Raw genomic sequence first — 17,681 nt, 5'->3', positions numbered from 1 at the left:
TGTAAAAATCAAAATTTTTTTAACATTTTTGGCCAATTTGTTTTATCCTAACTATGTTTGGTAAAAAAAATCGCAAAAAGCGTATTTTGATTGGTTTGCGCAAAAGTTATCGCGTTTACTAACAAAGGGAAAGATTTTTGTCATTTTTGTTGTTTTTTTTTTTAACGCGTAATGGCGGCGATCTGCGATTTTTTTTGCGGTACTGCGACATTGCGGCGGACAGATCGGACCCTTGACTGACATTTTTGACACTTTTGGGGTTACCAGTGACATTTCTACAGTAATCAGTGCTATACATATGCACTGTTACTGTAAAAATACACTGGCAGTGAAGGGGTTAACTTTATTTGGGAGGGAGGGGCTGTGTGTGTCCCTAGGGGCGTGATTCTTACTGTGATTGGCTGTGGCTCTAGCTGTAAGGACACTGATCAACGGATCTACATACTAGATCCGTGTGATCAGTGTCTTTACAGCGAGGAGAATGACAGGCAGCTTGTTTACACAAGCTGCCTGACATTCTCCCTCTCCCCCGACGATCGCCGAGTGGCCGGCGGACATCGGGTCCGCTGGTCACACGCGCGGGGGGGTCCGTGACCGCGCGGGAGCGCGCCTCCGCGGGCGCGCGCTCGCTCCCCAGACCCTCCCAGGCTAGTGACGTTAATTAACGTCACTCTGCCTGGCAGGGGCTGACCGCCGCAGTAAATCTACTTGCGGCGGTCAGCAAGCGGTTAAAGACCACAACATACAGGGGTATACAATGTACGGTTAACAGCAAACACACACATCATAGGTTGAACTGGATGGACTGATGTCTTTTTTCAACCTCACTAACTATGTAACTATGTAACAAGCTGAAGTTAGAAGCTGATTGGCTACCATGCACAGCTACACCAGATTTTGAGTGCTTCGGTTTTAGTAATTCAACCCCATTGTGCTGGACACCTAATTATCGCCTAGGCGAGGAGAGAGGAAATAAAAAGTAAAGCTGGCGGAACTAGTCAAACTTCAATCCATCTATGGCTGTTCCCCCCTCAACAGAAGTTTATCTAATGATTGATTGACTTCCCCTGAACGGGAATGTTGGAAAACTTTCATCCGATCAGCACCTGCAGCCAATTGGCTGCAGCGCTGATCAGTATATTCTGATGGCGGAGGAGTCTTCATATCAGAATACAATAACACAGCGGGGGGGATTCCTCTATCCATCCATACCTGCCAACTGTCCCTTTTTTCCTGGGACAGTCCCTGCAAATAGGAGCCTGTCCCAGGTCCCTGGAAGTGCCTGTTAATCGGGCTGCCCGTAAATGTTACGCAGAAGTAGTGCAGCTGAATGGTAGACTTATTCCAACTCTGCTACTGTGACCTTAAGTTTGAAATTCCCTTTTTTAATCTCCTGTAATTCTCTCTATATTGAGTAGACCCTATAATTGAATAAATAGGCGAGATTAATTATGCAGAGTGGGCGGAGCTTCAGGGAAGTGGGTGTGGTAATTGATACCTGTGCTGCAAAGTGTCCCTGGAAAATGTTCTTAAATGTTGGCAACTATGTCCATCTTTCCTGTGTGAATGCGGGAATCCGGTCCTTTATTATTTTTTTTTTGATCAGCCTGCCAGCTGATCGAAACAAAAAGGATCCATGTACCATGTAAAATTATTTACAGTAAACCCCCCTCCATTGCGGGGGTTACGTTCCGGACCCAGCCGCGAAAAGTGAAATTCCGCGAAATAGAAAAACCCTATTAAAATGCATTGTAGGCATGTTTATTTTACTGTCACTGTACGTGTAAAAGCATTTTAAGGTCTTTAAACACACTTTTAAAACAATAGAAACTCATTTAAACACATAAAAGATACTTAGAGACAGAGCAAGAGCTATGAAAAACACAAAAATCTTTCATTTTTAATGATTTATATAGTAAAATAACATTACAAAAAAAAACACGAATTACCGGGACCGCAAAAAGTGAACCGCGATGTAGCGGGGGATTACTGTATTGTTACATTTTTTTCCCACTTGTGTAAGAGGGAGGGGGAGGAAGCAAAGGAAATCTTATTCATGGGTGAAGATCCGCTTTACCAAACTGCAATTGTGTAAAGTGATGTCTTGGTAGAAGGAGGAGCTGGAGATCAGGACAGAACGCAGCTGCTGATAGGAGGGGGCTGTAAGAATGAGCATGTATTGTTCCAGCTGAGTCACAGAGACAGATCATGTGCTCACAGTCATGCACTCTATTTATCACTGCGGGACATGCATATTACTCAATAATCTGTCACAGGATACAATACATACCACAGGTATTTCCTCTACTAGACACCGCTGACCTTTGCCTCTGCAGCTCAGTGCATGCTGAGATTTATATTCCATCTGTATTGAAGGAGCAAAAATGACCTGTCTAGTGTGAATCAGGGCCAGCTCACGCCACAAAAATGTCCTTCAGATCGTTCCGGATGCGTTTCTGCATACGCATTTTTGATGCAATCCATTGCTTTTTTTGATTGCTTTTTTCCTCCTTTTTTTTTCCTTCCTCTTACTTTTGTTCACTGTACTGGGGTATGGAGTGTTTTTGATGCATTTTTGATGTGCGCCGGTACGGTTTTGATGCGCTTTACCGCATTCCAGTACGGTTCTGTGCAGGAAAAGTGCAGCATGTTCTGCTTTTTTTTTTTTTCTGGAACCAGAACGCACTGGAACGGGAAGCATTGGTGTGAACAATGCCATTGAAAACCAAGTAACCTACTTTCTACGCATTTTGGATGCAGGAAAAAAGCACTGGAACACGTGGTGCGAACTAGCACTTAAAGTGGATCCAAACCTTAACTGGAGACATTATTGCAGTTAACAACACATGCAGTCCAGTGAGGTTTTTTCTGCATCAAAAATGCATGGAAAGTAGGTTATATGGTTTCCAAAGGCATAGTCCACACCCAGAGATGTATAGTAACTAAGTAGAACTACTTCACTACTGTACTTAAGTACCGAAAGGCGGTATCTGTACTTTCCTAGAGTAGAATTTTTTTCTCCTACTTCCACTTTTACTTCATTACATTTTTTCAATGATTTCAATACTTCTACTCCGATATTTTTTTTTTGTGCTGCATAGTTACTCGTTACAATTATAAAAATTACCACTGCCAGAACAGTAGATGGCAGGTTTCATGAAGCTCAAAACATGTATTATCAGCGCATACGAAAATAAAAGCTACTGTATGTATAAATAAAAGATGCATTTGAAATAATAAAAAACAATATGATTTTCAAACTTTTGACTTTTTTTTTAATAACTACATAACACAGTACTTGTACTTTTACTTTCAGTACTTGAGTAGCAATTTATTTTTAAAAACTACTGGTAATTTTACTTTCTGTACTTGAGTAGCAAAATTTTTAAAAAAACTACTTGCAATACTTAAGTACAAAAAATGTTGTATACTTTAGTACTTCTACTCAAGTCACTTTTTGATCGAGCACTTGTACTTTTACTCAAGTATGGGTTTTGAGTACTTTATACAACTCTGTCCAGTGCGGTCAGTTCCAGGATGTTCCAGTTCCAGAAAAAAAAGTAGAACATGCTGCATTTTTCCTGCACTGGAACGTGGTAAAACACATAAAAAAATGCACCAAAATTCACTGGAACGCATAAAAAATGCACCGAACCTCAGAACATTGAAAAAAACAACCAAAAAAAAAAAAAAAGGAAGAAAAAAAGCAACTGGGATACATCTAGAAACACTTAAAAAAAGCGTTAAAAAACGTGTATGCAGAAACGCATTTAGAACAGATCTGGAGTACGTTTTTGTGGTGCGAACCAGCCATAAGGACCGATTCACACCACATATAGCCCAGGTGAGTTTTTTTCTGCATCAAAAATGCATGGAAAGTAGGTCATATGCTTTCCAATGGCATAGTTCACACCAGTGTGGTCTGTTCCAGGACGTTCCAGAAAAAAATAGTACAACATGCTGCATTTTTCCTGGACTGGACTGTACTGGAACGTGGTAAAACACATAAAAAAATGCACAGACAGCGGTGTGCAGCAGCACAGATCACCGACATGACACGTCCCCTCCTGAGTCACAGTGACAGTCTCTCTCAATGCCAGGTGGTCCCGTCAGTCCACCCAGTCCAAACAGCACTGACAATACTGCTCCCAGCTTGCCTTGCTTCAGTCCCACAGACAGCACACGAGGCTCGGGCTGCTCCGCTCAGATCCCTTACACTATGATGTCACATGACACGCTCAGGCACCACCTCCGCCAGACCCACGCCCCCAACGGTGTCACCCGAACACACTGTAGCAGGCACCTTTGGATGGTCTTGACTGTCAAGTGTCACAGCCATATTTTTTTACTGGCAACATTTTCCTGTCACTGGCATTTACTGGCAGGAGAAAAGTGCCCATTTTTACTGGCTGCCAATAAAAATACTGACGGTTGGCAACACTGCACCCGGCATCAGTAGCAGGCTCCCCACAGTCGTAAACAGCTCCACATCCAACACCTCAGTCCTCAGAAGAAAGGGGGGGGGGGGAAGCTGCTCACTATAAGGGCTCTTTCACACAGTCCGCTGTTGTGTGCGGAGACACAGCTGTCAGAGCCCCATACATCTCTATGGGGAAATCGGATGGGAACGGACTGTCTGTCTGTTCTCATCCGATCCGCTGGACGGATGGAAAATAGGGTTTCCATCCGTCCAGATTTGACGGATCGGATCGGATGTCAGTGGACATGTCTCCGCTGACATCCGATGCCCCATAGGGATGCATGGGGGGACCGTTCAGATCCGCCAAAAAAACGGACAGGTGGATCTGAACGGTCCGCCTGTGTGAAAGGGGCCTAAACGTTACGTTTATTGAAGCAAATCAATGCACCGACAAGTCCACCAGGTGCAAACCGGCTTTAATTTTCACTAATAACTGGAGCTTAATTGTGAAGCTTTTAAGCTCATACAGTTTTTAGACCACAATGCAGGAGATTTGTCTAAGCCCCCGAAACATGTTGAATGCTTAATCTCATGTCACCCTATTATGAAGTAATTAAAAATCATCTCAGACTCTGTGACCATTTATGTGGCACTCTTACTATATCTTCAACTTTTGGACTTTAGTAGTAGAGATGTCTTCCATGTGTGGTAGATAAAACAATCCTAGGATACCATGTGAACACATGAAGGCGTTCTTCCTCCTGCATGAATGCTGGGTTGAGGACAGGTGAAAGAATACTGGGAAGAAGGATTAGGAAGAGAATTATCCAGCTTCCTAGCATAGTCTGCTAAAGACTAACAGGCAGCTGTTGATGCGAGTGAACCGATGATAAGAAATGCAATGTTACTGCATTACAAGTAGAATTTAGGAAAAAAAAAAGTTATGTAGCATCAAGCCAAGTGAGTATGTTTATTTGGTAAGACCAAGTTCACTATTACCAGGGTCTAGGACAGTGAGAGCCTGAATGAGAGGGGTGATCTTTCATCCCTTAGGTACTGCAATAAAGAGCAGAAAAAGGGTGGTGATGGCCTCTTTGAGCCTGGAGACAAGGGTAGAAGAATTTTTTGTCATGTGGATGAGCTATGGCACACCCACTCAGAAAGCCCTTGCTGAATGTGGATATAGGTAGTGCTGTATTTTGGCCTAGGCCAACAAGGCCCAGGCCTAGGGCAGCACTTTGCAGGGGGGCAGCAAAAAAGCCGCCCCCCCCCTCCACCAGAGACTCTATTGGCCACTAGTTGCTAGAACCGCCTCTCTCATCCCCATCTCTCTCACCCCCTCTCTCTTTCTCTATCATCCCCCCTTCTCTCGCTCTCCTTTCACTCTCTCTCTCTCTCTCATCCCCCCTCTCTCATTCCCGCACTCTCTCCCCCCTCTCTCATCCCCCCACTCTCTCCCCCTCTCTCTCTCTCTCTCTCTCTCACCCCCCCTCTCTCTCTCTCTCTCTCTCTCACCCCTCTCTTTCTCTCTCTCACCCCCCTCTCTCTCTCTCATCCCCCCTCTCTCTCTCTCTCTCTCTCTCTCATCCGCCCTCTCTCTCTCACCCCCCCTCTCTCTCTTTGATTCTCCCCTCTCTTTCATCCCCCTTCACCCACCCTCTCTCTCTTCCTCCCTCCCTCACCCACCCTCTCTCTCTTTCATACACCCTCTCTTTCCCTCCCTCACCCACCACCCCTCTCTCTTTCTCGCCCCCTCTCACCCCCCGTGAGATCTCAGAGGTTCATGCTGGGACTTGTAGTCCTTCCGTTTTGGATGGAGTCACATCTGTTAAAAAAGGAGTGGGGAAAATTTACATGGGGGACGCCCAATTTTAGTCTTGCCTAGGGCAGCACAAAACAAAAATACACCACTGGGTATAGGTATAATGGAAAGGTTGGGTCCTATGGGTTCCCTAGTTATAAGTGTAGCAAGTTTTCCAGGCCCATGGCCTGATGTGGGTCTGCCATTAGTACCGGAATCCTCTCCAGCCCATGTGAGCTGAGTCCCCAGGTGTGACAACTGAAGCAGCGACAACTAGGCATCCTTGTTTGTGGTTTTTATTGGAATTAGAAGATGGGAGAAGGGAATGAGTGGGATACTCAAACTAATTACAATTGGGACTTTTACTCCTGAAATGCCTGTTGGCGCTTCCTTAACGCCAGCCGGCGCCAGCCAACGCTCACTGACACTGAGCACACTCTGTTGAAGAGAAGAAGTGCTGAATCCTCGACTTATAGGCCAGAAGATCCAAGACTGAGAACTGTAGAACTTCTGACACTGTTGTACTATGAAAGTCCCTGCATACTTTCCCCCGCCTGGCACAGCTTGAGGTAGTATATTGTAGAACTCTGTAAAGCTGTCACTTTAGCTGGCACGCTCTGTGCAATTCAGGGCCCAGACTGCAGGTGCCCCCTTTAACCTTGAACTCTTCAGGGTCCACTGACTATGTACCCCCTCTGTAGCTTCAGGGTCCTGAACCTAGGTACCCCCTTTACAGCTAGATGGCACTGGATCCCAAAACCTCTTCCGGAGTGGTCCCCTCTAACTTCAGGCAGACCCCCAGGGGCAATCCTCAGTACTCACGACCTGTGTAGGCTTTCCTGGGACTGGACCCCTCTCTCTCTCCGCAGGCTCTAGGCACACCGGATCCCCTCAGCTCAACTCAGAACTATCTGGATACTCAGGCGACACCCTGAGATGTCCACCTTCCTCAGACAGGAGGAGAGACAGCCGCACTCTCCTTCCTGGGACTCTGCTCCCGCCAAAGACACCGTGCCACACACTTCCCCCCAAACTTCTACCCACTCCCAGAATCCTTTGCAGCATAATCTGCCTTCTGGGGTAGTTACAAGCTGGGATGTGTCCCCTGATTGAGCTTCCCACACTGCCCTATGAGAATCCTCTCACAGGAGCCAATGGGGATACTTCTCCCCTCAGCAGGCACATCTGTAAGCCCTGACACCCTAGCTAAATAAATCACAGCCCTGCTGTTAGGCAGACAAGGCCCACTATACATTTACCTAGCACCTACCTGTAGGGTGCTACACCCACCCCACACCAAAATGAGTCAGGTCCCTCTGACTCTGAGGCAGCTGCCTCCTATCAAAATCTGCCAAAAATCATGAGTATCCCACAAACCTGGAAAGGGGGAAAATGGAAAAATGAATTTACAGAATGAATTAGCATGAAAAAATATATCTTTACAATCTGCTGTACATGTATATACACATTTTAAGGTGCATGAAAAAGGATGCACCCCCCACCAAATAAACTCACTTGGTGGGAAACAATGAAGAAACAGGCATTATAACATCCTGACTGTCTAACTCTAAGGTGGTCCCACCTGTATAGAGAAAAGGAAGCAAAAGTTAGTCAATCTCATCACATCACATAGAAATCACATCACATTTCTAACTTACTGAACAGTTGAATGGAAAGACCCTCCTCCAAATTTCAAGGGCAATCTTTCTACTCCCTCCCTGACTGCCTCTACCAACAGTGTCTTGACACGCCGGGGTCCTCCTTTAGCTTGAAAGAACTTGTCCCCTATATTTTTTCATTAAAATATTTCCTTGGTCAGTTGTGGTAGCCAGCCGGCCACACACATTTTCTTGTTAAGCCTCTCCTTGCTCCTCTTGCCACTGGTGAATACTGACAAATTTTCTTTCAGATATAGTACTCTGGATGAGGTACTTGAATATATTCCCCATTTTCATTTTTGACTCTGATGGACCAAGCTTGTCTGGAGCCATCTGGGCGGCGGACCTCCACCCTATCTATGTAGATGGAGCGCCCATAATACCACCGAACCTTGACCTTTTTGAATTTCTCTTGCAATCCTTCCTCCGGGGAATCTCGGTACAGCTTGGGGACAAAAAGATAAGTCCCAGATAAGTTCATCGCACCACCAGTCCCTGAACTTCCCCATTAATAGCATGACCTCCCTTGGAGCATAGGGGTAGTCATAGCCATACTCCAAGGCAACCTTTTTCTGCATCCACCGCTGCATTCTTGACAGTCTGGGGAGGGTTCTCCGGTTACCTCTCCCTGGTGGAGAAAATGGGGTATGTACCCTTTGGATCATTTCCTCAGAGGCAGTGTTCTGATCCTTGGCCCTAGCAATGTTTCCCGGCGGGGTGAGGTCTGGGACCCTTGTGACATAGGCCTCACAGAACTCCAATTGCTGAGCCAGTTCCCCTCTTTCAATAGCCTCCTTGGCTTCCTGGTCTAGGGGTGTAACAACTTCGGGACTTGGGGAGCTACTTCCAGTCTCTGATCCCCATTCCCATTCAGTCTCCTCAATGGATCCCCAGTCATCCATACCTTCTTCCACAGAGCCATGCTTCAGATAGAAGGATAGGGAGTCCACTCGAATGGGGCAATTTTCACCCTCACTGCTGACAGTGGAGGAAGACACCTGGGCAACTTCTATCTGGACAGGCTGGGGAATACTTATAGGGGCAGATTCCATGATGGCCCTGACTGACGGTGCTTCTGGCCAGGTCCCTACTGTTTGGGTGGACACGGATCCCCTCCCCAGGGAGCACTGCGACCGAATCCCCTTCCCGCAGACTGTAAGCCCACCAACTGCAGGCAGGGCCTCCATCTGCATTATCAGCCTGAAGATGCCTCTTCCTGCTCCGCGGAGGAACTTTGATTCGCTCCCGACACCTCCTGAGTGAGGCCTGTCTCCCACATAACTGCAAACTTCTTGGGATGGCCCTTGCTCTTCTCTGCCCTGAGAAGCAAATCACCGCATTGCCCACATTGAACCCATGCCTGCACCCTCAGAGTAATAGTGGCACATTGGGGACATACCACTCCCAGGAACTCGCGACCTCCTCCGGTGCACAACGTGAGTCCGCCGTCCGGCACCATCCGGGTACCGGTATCCCAAACTAGCGGGGGATCGGGCGGGTAGATCTGCTCTTGGCTCTCCACAGGGTTTTCGGCCATGGTGGTAGCCATAGCGGGAACACTCTTCGCTCCTCTGGTGAACGACATGCCTCCTTCTCCTACACGTGTCTCCCGCACGGCCTCGCCCGGAGGAGGGGATATTTATAGAGTCCCCTGGGTCGCTCCTGATTGGCCAGAAGTTCCCGCTACCTCCACCCATTCACCATTTTGGGCGGTGGCTCCTCCCTTTGGGTAGTTCGGCTCATGGCACGCTTTCCTGCGTGGTACTGTAACTCTTCCCCTGCCATGCTGCTGCGCTGCAAACACTTGGGAAGTAGCTGCAAAGCGGAGTATGTCACTTGCCAGACATACATCTGCCCACCTTAATTGCACTAGGGCCTCCACTGCGCTTTTCCTGCCTAAAGCCAGCCGCCCTCTCTTGCTCGGCAAGAGCAGCATTCCGCCACCGACTGCACGGTCGATACTCCTCTTCCTTGCCACACACGTGCAATTAACATCTTCCATACTGGCTCCGGGACTAGCTCCACGGCCCTCCTCAGCGTGGTTGACTACAATCCCCACAGTATGTGTGCACCAGCCATAAAGAATAAATGTCCCGCTGTCAGATGTACGGTCAACATTTTTCCACATAGCTTGCACCACCACCTGGCCCCTGGCACCGCTCTTCCCGTGCCCCTGGCCTCCATTTTCACTGTCCACACTAGGACCTCCGGCGTCCACTTCTCTGTCCTTCCCTGGACCCTTGATGCCATTTTCACTGTCCACACTAGGACTCCTTGCTATCAGGCAGTTGCTGCATTCACTCATCCTGACACACTTGTCTCCTGCTTTCTACTTCTTGACAGCAGAGTACATCTCATAATCCATATGAAGAGTCTTGGTCACTTTACAGTCTTTCTTGGAGCATTTGCTTTGCCACAAGCATCCCTCTCTGTGGGCCTCTAGCCTCAGTCCACTCTCCATGCCTCCCACAGTTGCAGTCTCACACCCGGCCTGATGCTGATGTAGCAGTTCCTGGACACAAAAATTGATTTTTTGGACTTTCTTGTGCCATTGCCAATGGAAACTGGCCCAGTAGCTAATGGCAATATCCCGGACGAGCCCCCAAATATAGCAAGTTTTCCAGGCCTATGTCCTGATGTGGGTCTGCCATTAGTACCGGAATCCTCTCCAGCCCATGTGAGCTGAGTCCCCAGGTGTGACAACTTGTCAGGCTTATTGGGTAGAGTAAATAAAAGAAAAATTGAATTTTGGCATAGTCATATATAGATATTCTATTTTACATAGAAATGTTGAGCAGTGGCATCCATGTTGTAGAAGGTCACTAAAAGTTCAAACCTCCTTTTAGAAAAAGTGCCTATTCAACAGGTTTGCCCAAGACATGCTGTGTTGACCTAAGGTAATAAATAAATAGTCTGTTGACTTTCCTTAGATATAAGTCTAAGACGCTATACAAAGGTATCTTATCTGTGTGTGGGGCCATAAACCTTAGTCAGTATTTTCTATGCTTAAACCCATTTAAAAATAAGATTTACAGATACGTTATAATCTTATATGTAACATAATATTAACAATGAAATATATATATATATATATATATATATATATATATATATATATATATATATATAACTAACATGCATAGATATGTAGAAAACCGTTATATATTATAATTGTTTCATCCTGGCTAAAGAAAGTTATACTGATATTGATGACTCATCTTTGTATGTCGAGAAAGATAGACTTAATGTTAAACATTTGTAAATTGTAAGTTGTAGAAAGCATCATAACATTTTGTTTGACCTTGCTAGGCTCTAGGAAGTCTGAGATGGTAAGCTCTTTGTCAATATAAGGTTCAAAGTTTATTTGTAGGCAAATAATGCTGTCATAATGAACCTAAGAGCAATGCAATATTGCCATCTCTGGTGACTGACTGCTACTAGTTGAAGTCTTAGGTTAAAAAGTCATTTCTAATATATATAGATATATATATTAAATAAGATATATTAAATATTAAAATGGTGTTGCCAGATTTAATCTTTATTCAGATACCTGGTGGATATTAAATGGACATGTAATAGATGAGAGCATGGATACATTTTATGTTGTTTTATGATACTCTTAAATATGGAGATATCATCATTTAATTTTAATATACTGGTTGACCAAGAGGTGTCACCCAATGACATCACCAGTTAATGAATAAGATGTTCCAACCAATGGGGATCATGTTACTCCCTCTGGGTTTAACTTATGGTAATTTTAATAGTCCTTTGTTCTATACCATATAAAAAGGCAACCCCAGATGAGAGAGGGACACACATCACATGACATTTGCCCAACATACATCACACATACAATACACACGCTACTAAAGCTATGCATAGACTCATCTATACAGACTCCATTTTGCTCCATCATGTATCTGAAACTTTGAGGGACGACAAATGAAACTCCTCCCTAATTGGCCACCATCTTGGAAATGCAGCCATCTTAAGGACTCTGGTAACGACCATTCTAAGCTAGCAGCCATTTTAAATATGGTAAATATGCCTTGCTAATTATTTGATTATTATTCAATATTGTTTATGTACTTCCTTAAATGTTTTACATTTCATGCTAAAGGGTAACGAGAGTACAATCCCAGCCATATAAACCATATGTAGATTTTTCTCTAAAAAGCTGATTTTTGTTTTTATAACATTTTTATAAATATCAGATTTAGCGCATATTGGCGTATTAGTCCCACGTTTTGCATAGCCTATTCTCGCTTCATCTGCAGTGGAGTGACTATCAGACTGTGCATTGCACAGACAATTGTGGTCTGATTATATAGAACATTCATTTATGGTTTATACTATGCCTGGAGAAAACGTAATCTTGCTTTATTTTTACTTTCATTATTGAGCTACACATCACATTGAATTTATTGTTTGAAGTTCATATTTTATGTAAAGTTCTCTTTTTGTGTCATCTCAAGTTTGATTATTTATCGTGATTACATGTCTCGTGAATAAATATTATATATTCCATACTGTAGACTGTTTTCACTAAGATTGGTATATGCTTTTAAAAAGAAATCAATAAATAGAATTCGCTACATATTGATTTGTGGAAATAAGTGAGATTCTCCTTCCGCACAGATCTTTGCTTATTGACATAAATAGACACTGTTATATTCAAAGCAGTATAAACATTCTGACATAATGGAGGCGGCCCAGCGAGATATTATTAATTTCGATCATAATGGAGGCGGCCCAGCGAGATATTATTAATTTCTTACAAACTGAAGCAGCGACAACTAGGCATCCTTGTTTGTGTTTTTTTTTAGAATTAGGGGATGGGAGAAGGGAATGAGTGGGATACTCCTTGCGGTTCAAACTAATTACAATTGGGACTTTTACTCCTGAAATGCCCGTTGGCGCTTCTGTGACGCCAGCCGGTGCAAGCCAACGCTCACTGACACTGAGAACACTCTGTAGAACAGAAGAAGTGCTAAATCCTCGACTTATAGTCCAGAAGATCCAAGACTGAGAACTGTAGAACCTCTGACACTGTTGTACTATGAAAGTCATTGCATACTTTCCCTCGCCTGGCACTGCTTGAGGTAGTATAATGTAGAACTCTGTATAGCTTTCACTTTAACTGGCATGCTCTGTGCAATTCAGGGCCCAGACTGCAGGTGCCCCCTTTGACCTTGAACTCTTCCGGGTCCACTGACTATGTACCCCCTTTGTAGCTTCAGGGTCCTCAACCTAGGTACCCCCTTTACAGCTAGCTGACTCTGGATCCCAAAACCTCTTCCAGAGTGGTCCCCTCTAACTTCAGGCAGACCCCCAGGGGCAATCCTCAGTACTCACGACCTGTGTAGGCTTTCCTTGGACTGGACCCCTCTCTGTCCCTGCAGGCTCTAGGCACACCGGATCCCCTCAGCTCAACTCAGAACTATCTGGATACTCAGGCGACACCCTGAGACGTCCACCTTCCTCAGACAGGAGGAGAGACAGCCGCACTCTCCTTCCTGGGACACTGCTCCCACCAAAGACACAGTGCCACGCACTTCCCCCCAAACTTATACCCACTCCCAGAATCCTTTGCAGCATAATCTGCCTTCTGGGGCAGTTAAAAGCTGGGATGTGTCCCCTGATTGGGCTTCCCACACTGCCCTATGAGAATCCTCTCACAGGAGCCAATGGGGATACTTCTCCCCTCAGCAGGCACATCTGGAAGCCCTGACACCCTAGCTAAATAAATCACAGCCCTGCTGTTAGGCAGACAAGGCCCACTATACATTTATCTAGCACCTACCTGTAGGGTGCTACATAAGTAGTATTATCTCTAAAATTCTTTCCTCTAAGGGGCTTTGTGGCTTTAAAATAGAATCAACAGTTAGCACATAATGGGGTCATAGTACTCATTTGAATACATAATTGCATGCGGTAAATTATGTCCAATTCACAAAAAAAAAAAATAACGATTATGCGTTATTTATGTAGCACTGCCCCCTTGAGGACTGCTTTATTGTTCACCTTGGGATTAGCTACGACATGGTGCACTGCTTGACAGCTATTTTCACATAAAAGATTCAGACATGTTACATGGTTACCTCCTAAAAACTAGGGACATTAATGTTTGACTCAGCATAGGAAACAATTACCTTTTTGGGAATTTGTCTCAGCATCAGGGCCCATGTCCTCTGTTTCTTCATCCAATGTGGATGGATCAGCCACTGTCGATTCCCTTCTCCTCATCTTTTATCGTTCTTTTATTTTCATTTTTCGTTTTTGCCCTATTTAGGTAAAAAAAATCATATGGAACAAATATGAGTTTGCAAAGAAAATTCTTTGCAAAAAAGAAAATTCTTTGCAAAAAAAATGCGTATATAGTTTACTGTGGATTCCTGTCTTTTAATGTAATATAAAAATAAATCATCAATATATCAATAAAATCAAGACATGACCAATAAAAAATAAAAAAGTACAGTTTTCATATACATTAGTATCTATACATCTATACAACATACACCAAATATACCCAATACATATTGCTTTAAAAAAAAATGTTGCTTACTTTTTTTCAGGATATGATGGATGTGACCTAGCTGTTCTTGCTCCCGATGTTTAAGATCTGACCATCTTTTTCTTATTTGGTCCTTTGATCGATCCACCCCATAAATCTTGTTTAAAGCTGAGATCACCTTATCCAGAATTCTGTCTTTTCTGGAGTTGGGCCTTTCATAATTCTGCAGCCTGCCATCATAGTAATTTTTTTCTAGTATGGCCACCATCTCCACCATTTGACCCTTGCTCATAGGTGTGGTTTTTGCTTTTTTCTTCACCCAACCACTGCGGCCTTCACTGGAACTCCGCGATTCCGCCATCTCCTCCACGAATCTTCCGCCGACTCACATGTGTGTGTGTCGCATGCAGCTTAATATTCGGCAAGTACACGCCCCTGCGTCAGCGCGCTACTGGAGGCGGAGTTGACGCATGCGCTGTATTTAAAGGACGCCAGATCATTCGCTCGCCGATTCGCCATCGGACAGATCATTTCGAGGAGCACGATCGATCGGCGAACCACGATTCTTCAGCACAAACAAAGGTACGACTTTTGATTCAAAAGCAGGTGTTTTGGGCCCTATACAGCTTATATTGGGCCTATCTTTATTATGTGACAAAATACAAGATCTTTGCCTATGTTTTGTGTTGTGTTGTGTCTTGCAGGCATATACATCATAATGGTAGATAAATTTACCTCTCCAGAATTTTTGCAAACATTCATTGATGAATACCGCAAATTGCCTTGTTTGTGGAAGGTCAAGAGTATGGATTACTCAAACAAGCAAATGAAAAGTGAGGGATATCAAAAATTGGCGGAGTTATGCAAACCGATTTGCCCTAATGCTGACATCAATTATGTCAAAGGCAAAATCGGAAACTTCCGCACCACCTACAAAAGGGAGCTAAACAAAATAAAAAAGTCGGAAGAAGTCAGGAGCTGGTACCAAGGACATCTACATCCCAAGGCTCTGGTATTTCGAGAGCCTGCGGTTCCTGACGGAACATGTCAAATCCAGGCCTTCCCTGTTGACGCTCGCTTCCACTTTGGCAGAGGGCTCATGTGGTGCAAGCCAGGAGGAAGATATCCTGGAGCCAAACTTGACACAGGTATAGCATTTCACAATATATTGTCTGCAATAAAGATAATGATGCCATAAAAATATTATCAAGACAATAATTCACCCTTATGTAAAGTCTGCTATTTGGTTAAAATAATCCAACAAACATGACTTTTTATATACACTATAACATTATAATAAATTGTTAATTTCATCAACAGGAAAGTGTCAGTGTGGAGGAGGCAAGTGCCAGCCAGGAGTCTGTGGAGCCGTCTGTATCCAGCCAACCTCCTCTAAAACGCAGAATGAAAATTAAAAATTTGGAGGAGATAACGACAGCTTTTCTGAGCCAGGCCTCTATAGCCCTCAAGAGGAAGCCAGATGAGGAAGAGTCATTTGGCTCTCTGACTACCAACAAATTGCACCAAATGAATGTGTAGCAGCGGCGAAGGGCAGAGCTCCTCATCCTCCAGGTGCTCAATAGAGGGGTGTTGAGCACACCCACCTCTCTGATTTTAAACCACCCCCTCCACCACAGCAACCACAGCCACCACCTCCACCACAGCCACAAATGCCACATGGCAGTCAGTGGCAATATGCCCCTGATCCCCACCTACCCCCATGGTCACATGACTATACTTATTCCCAGTTATAAATGACACAAATTTTTAACATGTTTTTTCTGTTACCCCTTTTTCCCTTTTTATTTATTTATAGTTTATATGAGGAGGAAATGCCCCTTTTTTTTTTAATAAGGAGAGTATATCTATATTTATGTTGGAATTTCTTTATTTATAAAATAAATATAATGATAAACAAACTACCGTATTTATCGGCGTATAACACGCACTTTTTCCTCCTAAAAATGGAGGAAAAAGTAGCAGTGCGTGTTATACGCCGATATGGAAAAAAAAAAAGTCCAGGAAGCAGCGCTCTGAGGTAGAAGGGGGCGGGCGGGGCCGAGGAGAAGGAAGGACGCACTGTCATCGGAAGTCCCGCCTCCTATGCCGACGTCTATCATAGGCGCCGGGACTTCCCATGACCGCGCGTGCGTCCTTCCATCTCCTCGGCCCCGCCCGCCCCCTTCTACCTCACGGCGCTGCTTCCTGGACTTTCAAAAAAGTGATTCACATAGTGTAACTGGCGCTGGCGAGGCTGCAATTATGGGCATAGCGCTGGCGAGGCTGCAACTATGGGCATAGCGCTGGCGAGACTGCAAGTATGGGCACAGCGCTGGTGAGGCTGCAAGTATGGGCACAGCGCTGGTGAGGCTACAACTATGGGCATAGCGCTGGCGAGGCTGCAAGTATGGGCACAGCGCTGGCGAGGCTGCAAGTATGGGCACAGCGCTGGCGAGGCTGCAAGTATGGGCACTGCGCTGGTGAGGCTGCAAGTATGGGCACTGCGCTGGCGAGGCTGCAATGATGGACACTGCGCTGGCGAGGCTGCAATGATGGACACTGCGCTGGCAAGGCTGCATTTGTGGGCACTGCGCTGATGAGGAGGCTGCATTCGTGGGCACTTAAAAAAAATGTTCAAAGCTGTTTATTTTAAATTTAAGCTTTTTTCCTGAAAGTTCTCTCCTAAAATTTAGGTTCGTGTTATCCTTTTAGGTGCGTGTTATCATTTATTTAAAATTTCAGCTTTTTTCCTGAAAGTTCTCTCCTAAAATTTAGGCGCGTGTTATACGCCGATAAATACGGTACTTGCCTATCTTTATTTTTTAATATTTAGCATATTGGGAGTAAGCAGCAATATATGTTTTATACATTCATTTCAAAAAGAATAAAGGGACACATCAATAGTTAGATATTTGCAGTCATAAAACAAAGAAAATGGTGGAGTTTTAACAATTATTTTTTAAAAATACATGCACCATATAGAATAGCCAAATCCTTATCATCATCATAACAGAACACACGCCTCTTTAATTGTAAAGTATAGAATTATGAGCAGCAGCTTCCTTCTTCTCACATTTACCAAGATGAGCATGTGCTCCGCATTTCATATATTTTTTTGACTGCCGCGAGACAAAAGTTCTTTCTTGATACAATGGCTAGTTTTCTTCAGAATATTCTTCCGGGTTGTTATTTGCTTCCGATCATGCGTGTTCCGATTAGTAGATTTTTGTCTGACGAAATCTGTACTGACTGACGGAAAATCGAACGTTGTGTTGACTGCCGACA

Source organism: Pelophylax lessonae (assembly GCF_965119305.1).
Source record: "Pelophylax lessonae genome assembly, chromosome: 5".
In the NCBI taxonomy this organism is placed as follows: Eukaryota; Metazoa; Chordata; class Amphibia; order Anura; family Ranidae; genus Pelophylax; species Pelophylax lessonae.
This window is presented reverse-complemented; position numbering follows the sequence as displayed.